The sequence below is a fragment of the Salarias fasciatus genome, chromosome 12, assembly GCF_902148845.1.
Source record: "Salarias fasciatus chromosome 12, fSalaFa1.1, whole genome shotgun sequence".
NCBI lineage: Eukaryota > Metazoa > Chordata > Actinopteri > Blenniiformes > Blenniidae > Salarias > Salarias fasciatus.
The window spans coordinates 15,762,933-15,775,582 of record NC_043756.1 but is presented as its reverse complement, the minus strand read 5'-3'; positions in this window follow the sequence as shown (position 1 = coordinate 15,775,582).

The following is a 12,650-nucleotide window of genomic DNA, read 5'->3' as shown; positions in this document are numbered from 1 at the left end:
CGTGTACGTCTGCATGCATGCCTGCTGTGGCTTGAGGATGTGAATCATTAAAGGAAGAGAAAATCATGAGGAAATTGGACTTAGGAAACAATAAAGTACCTTTCTACTTTGTTTTGCCTCATCTGTATGGTTGGAGGAGATGATTATTGTGGTTTGAAAAGGACTAAAGAAAAAGTCTTTTTGTGCCCATATGAAAGTTTCATGTGGTTTTAGCTTTTTTAGCTTTACTAATAAGGTTCTGATGATGTGAAGGTTTTTATATACTGTTAATACATTCATTCTACTCGTGTGTTTCAAATGTAACGTGTCATCTAAGTGAGCTACTTCAAAAACATGCATAACTTTACAGATGTGCCATTGAATAGTTTTCCAGAATATTGTAATTATTGGTAATATTAGAGTAGTTTATCAGTCTGTCTAAATGAATATCCAACACAAATGACATTTTAATTAATATCTGCATGAAAAAAACATTTTCTTTCCTTTTGAAACATGTCATATATGTTTGAAAATATCCACTTAAGTCACATCCAGAGACATCTAAAGTGTTCAGGCAGCTGTGGTCTGAGCCGCCCTTGATGGCCTCCATGCCTGAACTTTCCCAAAATAAAAACAATTGGGAATGAATTTATGAGGAATTTATTTTTCACATGCTTTTCATAGTCCACAAACTTCATGGACATTGATGGATTGATGATTCGTGCTAATTAGACATATTTATTATTTTTATTGTGGTTGTGTCAGAGATTTTGTGCACGGAATGAGTTGAATCTCACAAGTAGTTTTTTTTTTTTCCTTTTCTTTTTGGGAGTATTTAAGTGTGTAAAACTTAATATCTTAGCTTCATACATGATTGGTTAAAGTCTTGAGTCAAGGGTCTGCCCCAGGAGCCACAGCTGTACAATTTGAAGCAGTTTGCTTTCATCTCGGCCACCGCTGCCTCTTCACCTGTTTCTATACATTAAGTGAAACAATGAATGGCAATAATTCCATCGTCTTCCATCCCGCCTCATGCAGTTTAAGGTCGTGGGGCATTGGAACCGCTTCCAGCTGATGATGGATGAAAGTGGGGTCACCAGTTCATCACAGTACAAATACAGAGCGGCAGACAATTACACACTCACATTCACACTTTTAGAGGTAATTTAGAGTCACCAATTAGTCTCTAATGCATGTTTTTGGACTGTGGAGATAAAAAAACCCCCCCTGAATATACACAGGGAGAACATGCAAATTTCACGCCCAATCCCAACATGACCTTGTACGAAGGACCTTGTCAATAAGGAGCAAGTGTGTTAATCATTGATAATGATTCACATTTGCAAGTGATAAAAGTTTTTTTCTGTTAATGAGAAAAGATAAACATTTTTCTGCAAAATGTCTCCAATATGCGTAGATATGTGAAAAAAAAAATCATTACCATCGTAAAGCTGTAATCTTGCGATTAGTGAGAAACAATAATGGGGTCTTTGACCTCTCGATGCTGACACAGGTGAATGATGGTTAACTAGACTTAATGGAAAAACCTATTAAAGGAGCTAAGTCTTAAAAGAGTGCAGACGAACGATTGACAGACCCACAAAGGCCTCTCTCTCTGCCTCCTGTTCTCATACGACCAAGTCATTACTACCATTTGAATATGAGCAGGATGTACTTGAGAAGCAGGTCTTAAGAGAAAAGAAAGCAAATGTACCATACAAAGAGATGAATGAATGATTTTGCTGTGACAAGAAAGAGAATTGTTCGCTCCCCCCACTTGTCCTTTCTTTCTCCACAGAGACGAGTCAGCCTGACAAGCTGGCCATTAGGAAGGTAATTTGAAAAACTGTGCAGAGTGCTTTTGCTGTGCCCTTACACCCCTCGAACATCGCGAAGCCATATTCTGTATCCCTGGTTAATATCAAGAAAATACACGGCCTGGAAAAAGACTACAGCGGATGGCGAATGACAGGCAGCGCATCAGGCATATGTTCTGTTCGGAACAGCACGGCTCTTTGAACCGAGTGGCACTCTGAAGAGTGAGTCAGTCAATCAGTTGTCAGTCAGCTGGTCGGGGGGGGGGGGGTGGTTGCACACCGCCTCAACATTTTCCCAGGATTTATGCATAAAGGAGATTGCAGTTGATCTGGCCATATTCTTAGGATGGGGGAATTTATGAGTGCACACACCTGCGTTTGTGCGGGTGTTTGTGTTTACGGGCGTCCAGGTAAAGGCTTTAATTCATGAGGCAGGATATGAAATGAAAGGTCACGAACTGGAAACTACCAAGAACATAGGAGTTAATGCTCGAATGTTACAGGAAAGAAGAAAATGCCTGATATTTTGTGTGTTATGAAAAAAGAAACTACATTCCATAATGTAGTGCACTTTGTTTTGAATATTAGTATGTTGCCAAGTGAATCCAGGGTACCAAAAAATAAAGAAATCTGATCAGAATGATCCCATCCACCAATGTTCCCTTAAATTAACCAATGTGCAAGTTTTTATTTTAAAATCTGAGCATGATAAAGATTTTATCAAACGCACTAGTTGACAGCTGCAAAGCTGAATAAGTCTTTGCAAGGAATAATAAAAAAAAGAGGATGTGGTGCCATCGGAGACAAGATTATACAAACAATCAAAATAAGAAATTCATGTATGCGCATTCACACACATGAGAAACAAGTCTCGGCTGTCAGTGGGGACATTATCAAGTCTTATTAATGGACTTGAGCAGAAATGGTCCAGCTGGCTGGAAACTGTTGCTCATCCATTAGAATGCATTATCACACTCTTGCAAATGTCTTGCCCCGCAATCAGGTTTGTTTTCCTATTGACGCCAAACCTGCCTAATTGTGTTTCATACAGTTTTCACCCAAATTTAAATCTTTCATTTAATGGCTAATTTATTCAATCTTAGCATCATTTACATCTTTTCTTCTTGCATTTCTTTTAAACCAACAACACAAACGAGAGGGAAGTAAGTAAATATTTGTGTGGTTAATTGTTACTGCTTGGTCATCAGAAGGAAATCTTTTAGTGTTTTTTTTTTTTTCTTTTCCCAGTTTTTGCAGAAGTCTGAACAAACGTGCCAAAAGCTTTTGGGGCGTGTAAACTTTAAATCCGCCATTCTGAACAGGTGCATCTTTGTAGTCTCAATACTAATTTGCAGTCCTTTTCATGTTCCCGTGGCCCCTTACAATTACCACCCCCATCCTCACACTGTTCTCAATCTCATGTTAAAACCTTCTGCTTTCAAGCTGCTCAATTCAATCATCTGTTACTGAAGAAAACTGAGATGGCTCTCACTATGAAATCCAATTTGATGAGTGTTGAAGGGGGGGGTGGTGGGCTGGGGGGGAGGAGGGGGTTGTATTTTAAGGAGCTTTAATAAGGATGGACAGTGAGAGCGGACATGTTTGAGAAGAGGCAGAGGGAGAGGTGTTTGCAGACAAGAGAGGAGATGAGAAGAAGATGAGGGTTCGTGGCAAAGAGGAGGAAGCTTGACAACACGAGAATTCAAAGGAGAAAGTGACGGACGGCAGTGACGGGTCAACATACTTTTTATTCCACCTTCATCTACTCATGTTTTTGCACTTTCATCCATGTGGTCACAATGTTCACCTGTGCCTCAGAAGCAAAGTGTTCTAATGACTCAGATATTTTTGTTTTCATTTTGAATTTTAAAGGAAAAATTAAAAAAAAATACTGCAGAAATGTGATTTCAGCCTCTAATCAGGGTCATGCATCAACATCACTAATACATTAGTAGAACTTTTCAGCAGTCCGATGTTCCTATTGACCAGACAAAATAAAATCATATCTCAAAATGAGACCGAGCCTTCATTTCTCCCTTTTCATGTCTCAGATCAGCGCCTCATTCTGTTAAACACTCAGGGTAGTTTGTTAAGACAAAGGAAAGTTATTAATCAAGCCAATTTCAACAGGTTGCTGCACCCTAAAAAACTGTTTTCCCTTCACCTGCCTCAACAACAATACGGCATCACTGTTAGAAAACCACGTATACTAAGCCAATTATTTTTCTCTCATTCGGCGCGACCGGTCAAGAGGTCACACTGATTGCTGCCATGGCAACATGGATAGACGGCTGAATTTGTAGACTTCAGATCAGATCAGCTTTATTTTGGCGATACAATTCCAATCACATCAGACTAATCTAATTGATGCGCTTGATGACAGTGAATTGCAACTATCAGGCCACAACATATGCAAGCTTAATCACCTGGAACACATTCAGATTAAAACTTTTTGGTTCTATCATAATAAATACTGCCAGTGGATTCAGCTCAGAGAACAATACACAGGCACACACACGTACATCTACTGTCTATTTAGAGTAATCATGCAACCTAACAACTGCACTGTGGAAGGAAAACATCCTCAAAGTTTGTCAATCGGCAGGATTCAAGCAGCAACCAACTTTGGGTCACAGTGCTGTTCTATCAGGAGGCGATTCACTATTTCCATGTGTGTGACAGTGTTAGCATTTTGGGCATAAGTAAATTTAGTTGCTGAATCTCGGTCACTCCTTCACACAGAGTGAGCTGCGCTCAGCTCTGTGACCCTGAATTGGTAAATAAGATGGATGGGTTGAGGGGTGTTAGTATATCAGGATGTCTTTTGCGTAAATTGGTGATCCTTTCTGATCTTCTGTTGTTCTTATAACAAAAATTATGTCACTTACTAAAGGGTTTAATGTTTGTATTTTTTTATTTTTTTTTTTACTTTTTCTTATTCTTCTTCCTCAAAAAAAAAAAAAAAAAACTCAGTATGAGTGTTGAAAACCCTCAGAATGCTTAATGTAAATACATTCTTTCCATTGTTGCAGAAAGGGAAATGGTGCATTCTGTTTATTTAAATTCACAATCTTTGTCACAGGTAACGTCAGACAGCCTGCAAGATGATGGAAACCTGCTGTTTTTGAATTATATAATTATATAAAACAATATTGACTACATTCAGTTTTAATATACAACCCCCCTATCAACTTTAATTACTTGTATGATAGTTTTTATCAATTAGTTTCTTGATTTTTTAAAATTCCTTAACATTTGCAATTTTGCTTATGTCAACATGCAGAATTAATTTTCTTTATTTGTATTTTATCCGTTTTTCTAGGTATTTTATGTTAGCCTAGTTTTTATCATAAAAATGTTTGAAGTTTTATAAAAATTACATATCCCGATTAAATACAACACCTCAGATTTGTTTGAAATTACAGAGAGAGAACGAGAAAGAAAGAGTCTGATATTTTTTCTGATAATCTTTATTTTATTTGACTGAACCAGTTTCTACATATGGGTCTATTTAGATGCTATTTTTATGTGAAAGCCCAACTTTCCATTCTGATTTGCCATCAAAATTACAATCAACTCAACTTTCAAAGTATCTCTTCAGATCACAAGAGTTCATTCGACCACTGCTTTTGTATTTCACTTCAGTGTCACTGAAATTGATCTAAGTGTGTATGTAGATGCACCACGGGCGACGGGTAAAAAAAACAACAAAAAAACAACAACAACAACAACAAAAACCCAGGATAAGACAATGAACCCTCTCTCGGCCCCTCAAACCGACCTGATGCACAGTTTAGCTTACAGTAAGGATGCATCCCCTCGTTGCAAGAAGGTCCTAATGCACCCTCAAGGGCCCTCCACCTGCTTTCTGCTGCTTTGGTCTCCATGGAGATTTGTCTATTTCGGCAAACGACAGGGTTAAATAAGTACACATTCAGTGGAGCATGAACAGCAGCAGCAACATGTAAACACTTGTTGGATGCCTGGAACAACGGGGGAGCAGGAAATAGAGGGGCTGGATGGGATGCTTTGATATGCTTTTAAAACTCACATCTTTCCCCACCTCCACCTTAAAAAAAAAAAAAAAAAAAGGGCTAGAGCCATCTTTTAGTCGCTGTTTATGGAGCGACAGTAAATGGGATCCAAATTGATGGAAAGATGGACAGAAGAGCCAGTGGAGGGTCAGTGCGGATGTAAAGCCTGAATAGAATTAAAGAATTAAACACCATTGAGTTGATATTTCTTGGGCTCCTGAGTCCATTAGGGGAGCATCGTTCTCTCTAAATTGGAGTAATGAGGAGTTTGGTACCCAGCTAGTTGCACGAGGAAAAGACAAGAGAGGAGGGGAAGAATGGTGAAGGATCGAATCAGAAAAAAAAACACACGATTCTCAGAGAAAAAAAAAAAAAAGCATAAAAAATCACTACATTTCGATCATAAGCATCTAATTTCCTCCATAGGTTGTGGAACAGTTTGAAGATAAGTCTGCTTGCAGAATACATTTCAGATTTTTGGCAGCATGGGGGGGTAAACAGAGCTGGGGGTGTATAGGGAGCTGGGTGAGGTGAGGAGTGGGGCGATAAGGGAGAGAAGGAAGCAAGAGATTGAAAGGAAGACAGAAAGAAAGAGAGAGAGAGACGTGAATCACAGGCTGCTGCTCTGATCCCAGCATGTGTCCATCTCTGTCCCAGTCAGACCACCCGCCTGCAGCGAGGGCGCGCACATGTGCGTGTGTGTGTGTGTGTGTGTGTCCGACCAATAGAGCGCGTGAGCATTGGTCAGCGAACACACACCCGTTGATGTGTTTCAGTGCACACTTGCGTGAGCTTGTGTGTCTCTGAGGCCTCCCAGCAGGAGTCAAAGCACATGGGATGAAGGGCACATGCAGCTAAACACACATTTAGTCATAAAATAGTCGCTCAGCAGCGGCTTTTCCGAGAAAACACTCAGATATACATTGTTGAAGGCGAGACAGGCGGCGTTATTTCTCAGAAGTAATGGCAAACAAAAACACTCCTGTTGTCTCTGTGCAACAAAATCTAAACATTTAAATGTTTCCCTGGAAGAGGTTATATACCAAAGTCTTGGCAAACACAAAAATTCTGGACTAATTTTAAAGAAAGAGTAAAAACCATGGACAGCATCTCATATTCAGAGGAGCCGCACTCATTTTCTTAATGGTTCACTGGTTCTGCTTTTTAAAATAACAGGATCTTCTCAGAATGTGAGGAGAAATAAAATCCAGCTCATAAAAAGGAGTAAAGAGTTAGACACCGTGCATAATTAAAAATGTGAAAACTTGAAATTTGTGCAAAAGGATCCCAAAGGACGCCCTGGAGTCAACCAAAGAGAACACAGACACATACATGTAGTCACCTATTAACCAAATCACCATGTCTTTGGACTTTAGGTAAAGCTGAAGCACCTAGAAATATCCCATGTATACACAAAGGCAACATGAAAACTCCGCACAGAGTATCCAAAACCTGTTAATGTTTCACCCCATGGATCACCCCGCACCTTACTACTACTAATACTGCTAATAACACTAACGTGCCTAAAGAAATCATGACACACGAGGAGTAGGAAACGCTTGAAAAACAGGGGAAGAAATGTGTGTGTGGGTGACGGTGTGTCTTTTATGTCGGCCGTCTGAAGGACGGGTGACCTGTCCAGGGCGTGCCTGGCGTTTCCCTGAATGGCGCTGGCTGGGAGAGGCTCCAGCTCTGAATACAGAACACACACCGGGAGGATAGTGAGGCGGATAATGAATCATGAGTAGCTGCCCCAAGTAGACCTCAATTAGTAATAAAACACTGCTTACCCATTATAGCATCATTAATAGAGTACATAAATCTTACTCACACAGCAGTTTAACCTCCCAAGTCAACCTGTTTTCATATTTTTGAGAGCATGCTTTTTTACCATTACTTTGATGGAGACAAAAGCAGATCAGATGACTAAAATGTTTCTCTTTATGAAATAAACTCAGAGCAAATAATTGTATTAAAGCTTCTTCCTCTATCAGTCTTTTACCCAGACTGAAGTGTTAATAATGCTTGATGTTCATGCACGATGTAAAAGTGCCACCAATGCCAAAGGTTTGATCCAATTTATTACATTTTAACAAAATACATCTTAGATACTGTAACCTCTGAGTGTGTTTGTGTATACATTAAGTTAATCTGGCTAACGTGAACTGCTGCTTTTGCGTGTGATTTATGATGGGTGACATGCCTCTCTCTTATTGGCCACAATTAATGTACCACAGCTTCTGTTTGTCTGCACACATTTATCAGGGATTTTCCTGTTTAATTTCTCACTCTACGCCAAGACACATCCGTGTAATTATGTGTCAACGAGCAATTAAAGCATCATTAGGGTTTGTTAAGCAGAGAGCATATCATGGAGAACAGTGATTATGCACAATACTGACATAAAGGTTTGTGCGACTTGGTAGGGTTGTCAATAACATGATTATCTATCTATCTATCTGTCTATCTATCTATCTGGGTCTTGTCTTGCTGCCGTTACATGCTATACTTTGAATGAACATGTACTTACTTTATTTGCAGCAATATTTTTACACAGTATCCTCACAGTTGATTCATTTCTCAAATCAGTTAGAATAAGTGTATAGTATATTAGTATAAAACCTAGTTGACAACTTGCAAAAACGTGTCACTTGCTCAAAATGGATTTCTTAAGCAAGTTTTCATGACAGTGAAAGTGCCAGTGTCATCGAGATGAAAAATCCTGACACCATGGTTAATGAACTAGTTTGTCAAATGTGTTGTCATGTTTTCGTTGTGACATTTGTGTTTTCCACTGCATAAAGTCATATCTTGGTGGCACTACCTGAAAATTCTCAAGACGGTACTATTGTTAAAACAGTCGTCTGAAAACTACAGTAAAGTTGCACATCATTGCAAGGTTTCTATAAAGGCCCAAAGCGCTGCATGTTTTACCTCTCTCTCTGCTTCAGCACTCCTCAGTCTGGTGTTGCTGTCTTCACCATGTTTATAAAGACGCCCAGTAACGAGCCCTCATTGCAGTCAGGTGTGCTGCAACTGGGAGAGACTGACACTTGGCCTCGAGGACCAGTGTTGAGAATCCCTGTATTATTGTATTAAGACTATGTATGTTTCACATTCTTTATTGCATATCCTCTTTGCAATTCTAATTTGCTCACAGCATTGTGCAAAAGAAGAAAATACACCCTTATTTACAACAAACAGACTTTGGGTAGAGCTGTGCACAACTGTAAACAATACTGCAGTAAATAATGGAAATGAACACTCAGCACACACAGTACTGTAAATCTTTCATGCACATCCAGACCTCCGTGTCTGTCTCGACACACATCTTCATATACATCACTTTGAATGTCATCTATGGCAATGTAGCAAGGAAAGTATCACCTCAAGTGGTGAATCCCTCCTCTGCAGGGCATTTCTGAACGTAATGAGTCCAGCAATAAAATGAGGACTGTTAGTTTTATAGGAAATGACCATTCAGCATTAACAAGTATGGTTCAAATGAAACAGCAGATGTGTATTAAAGCAACTGATGTATGTTCAAAAAGCATTTGCAATTTGTTAGAAGGAATGAGAAACTGCTGTGCAAATGTTGTTGACGTTGAACTAACTGTTGTGCAAATGTGAACAGTGATGTGAGAAATGTTCCAAAGTGACTGAGAAAAACTATAATGATGTCTCAATTTTGTATAATTGCATATGTTTTATTTTTTGTCATTCACGTGTACTGTCATGATGTTCACCATGCAGGGGAAGCACATGTTTGTATATGTTTATTTTGTAAGATGTTTTTGAATCTATGTGTAATTCGGAGGACTACACTTATTTTTCTGTGACAATGAGAACATTTCATGCTGAGCTGACACATGTTTTGAATGTGTTGAGTGCAATAGTGCTATTTAATGTGTTTCTCATCATTTATGCAGGTAGAGGCAATTAAACATCCATGCATCCATCTTTGAAAGTGGTTTCACCAAAAGAGGAGTTATTGAGCTAATTCCAGCTGACCATGGGAAAAGGCAGCTTACATCCTGGATTAACCATCAGTCCCAGGGCAAACACTAATCGGTCTCAAACGGACCCTTGTGTTACTGTGGGAGGAATCTGCAATACCACACACGAATAGAGAAAACATGCAAACGCCAGACAGAAACACTACTGTGTGGCCAGAGGCAGAGCGTGGGTCTCAGTACAGAGGGGGCGGAGCATTCTCGAGGAGCCCTTATGATAGTAATTTTACCATTCAAACAATACCTCATCCTACCATCAAACAACACACTAATGCTCACTTTTATTGAGCCAAGCAAACCTATATGCCTCAGAAAGCAGAATAAAGTCACAAACCAGTTCACAAACTTGTTCTGAAGAACAAATACACATATGCACACACACACGCACACGCACACGCACACAACTGCAGCTTGATGACAGGTGTCAATCTCAGAGCGTCCGCTGTCCATGGTGCTGAAAACGCAGATTAAAAACTCACGGGCTAAATCTGTATCATCTTTGAAACAGCTTAAATATAAAATGAACACAGCTGGTCTAAAATTACACAATCTATTCAGATAGATATATACACAGCTATCTATATCTTTTGGAATCCACGTATATTAGAAAAAAAAATAGACTCGGTGGTCTCTTATAGTTGAGAGCAACACAAGGCACATTCAAATAGCCAGGTGTTTAAGACCACAGCATTCTGATAAAGATATTATTTTTTTTCTTTCGCTGATTTGTTTCACTGACTCACCAGTGGCTCTGATGTTAGGTTTGGGTAGTACCGCTAGCGGCTAGCATAGTGTTTAGCATAATGTTTAACTTCCCTCCGAAGAGTTCAGATCAAGTGCAAAAGAAAAAACTGTTCATGCCGCACAGCCAATCAGCGCTGGCTTACAGCTCTGATGCATTCATGGACAGTCGTAATGTAAGAATTGGCAAATTGGAGCCCACCATCATATGCATATACCTTCTCGCACACACTGCACATTTTATTATAATAATTTATTTACGAGTAAATGTGAACACATCACATGAAACGGGGCCCTATGACCTTGTGGGCCCTGGGGCGACCGCCCCCTTGCCCCCACTCTGGCTCTGCTACAGTGTGTGGCTCTAGATACTAAATGTTCCTCTGAATTGTTCAAATGTGGCTCGGTTAGCAGCAGCACTTTCTTTAGTCTACAGCGAGAGTCGAGGGTCTCCGGTCTTGGTAAAGCTTTTCCATGTCAATCTGAGCTTGTTCAAGCAAACCTATAGAAATCTGTAGAAGCATTGAATATATTGATGATATCTGCTGGTTTCAGAGATCCTTCTTGGCAGAGGCACCAACAGTTGCAGTGGTTGCTCCCCTCTAATCTTCAGCCCACCTTGTTCCTCCCCCGGCTACTTCTCTCTCTGCACAAGAACCTTCTTTGTCCTTTCTCATCATCTTCCTAAGAGCATTGGTGAATCCTCCTGAACTGCACTTTCAATCAATCTGTTATCCAGCGTTCCTCAATCCATCTTTATATGCTTCCTTCATCCCCGTGGCCTCCCTCCTCCACTCCGCTTTCTTTTGTCTGGTCGTTGGAGAGTTGGTGGATGACAACTTCACCTCCATTATTCAGTTTCTCTCCTCCTCTTCATCCCCCTCTCCTTCTGCTGGAGTGGTGCTACACGGCAATCCAATATCCACCAGGCTCATCCTCTCCTTCGGGGTTTTTTTCCACACTCGCTTTGTGGTTTCCACCTTTACACTCCATATCCATCTCTTTCATTTCATTCATTCTCATCTGTGCTGCTCAAAGAAACAAACAAAAGAAATAAACATGCATATATGTGGATTTGAAATGAAAACCATTTCAGGATTACATTGCCACTCATGTGACATAGTGAAGTTCTCAGGAGTTAAAATCAATATCAAAAACATTCTCAAGTTTATTTTTAAGTGTATTTTTTTGGATTAGCAGGTGCATTTCTCTCATGTATATATTACCACGCATGTTCAGTAGTTTGCTATCTGTGTACATACATTTTTTGTTTTCTTCATTTTTTTTTATTTGTCTTTAATTTGTCCTCATGTCTTTTAGACAGTGCCTCTTAATAGATTTGTGAAAATGTGATTAGGTGGAAGCTTCACATACGACCTTTGGGCTCGCTGCCTCATCCTGTGCTCTATTTTTAGTGTTGCTCAAGAATAAAACCATGAAGTATGGAATAAATGACCAGCTGTGCTGTTTCAGATTCAAACAGTTCTAAATGAGCTGGGAGATTTTATTACAGTTATTTTGACAAATAACAGAATAAATGTATTTATATACTCAACAATTGAAGTTTATCTGCAGACCTTACAAGAAAAATCTTTTCCTTGATTAGATATTGAATCAACACAGATGAGTATTAATTTATGTTTATTTTTTTTAAAAAGAACTTCAGGTGATAAATGTAATGATGGAATTAATATTTTCTATATAATGAGATTGATGTGAAGATTGTTTACTGAGTGTGAATATTTTTGACAATTCAATTTCACTTAAGAGATTTAACAAAATTTACAGACCTTTCAGCTTTATTTTTTTCTTTTGTTGATGAAGAAGAAAAACCCTTTTCACCTGTCATTCACACAATAGTGTTTGTTTACAACAAATGCATCCAGCACCTTGACGTGTGCTGCAGAGGAGAAGAATGTTTTCAAACGTCATTGTCTGACAGTTTTACACATCAAATTGTTTTTTTGCACATGTTACGACGGCATTTTTCCTGTGGTGTTCAATAAATGTTCGAAACTAAATACATTTATCTAAACACTTTTCATCGTCTTTTCATGAATTTATAC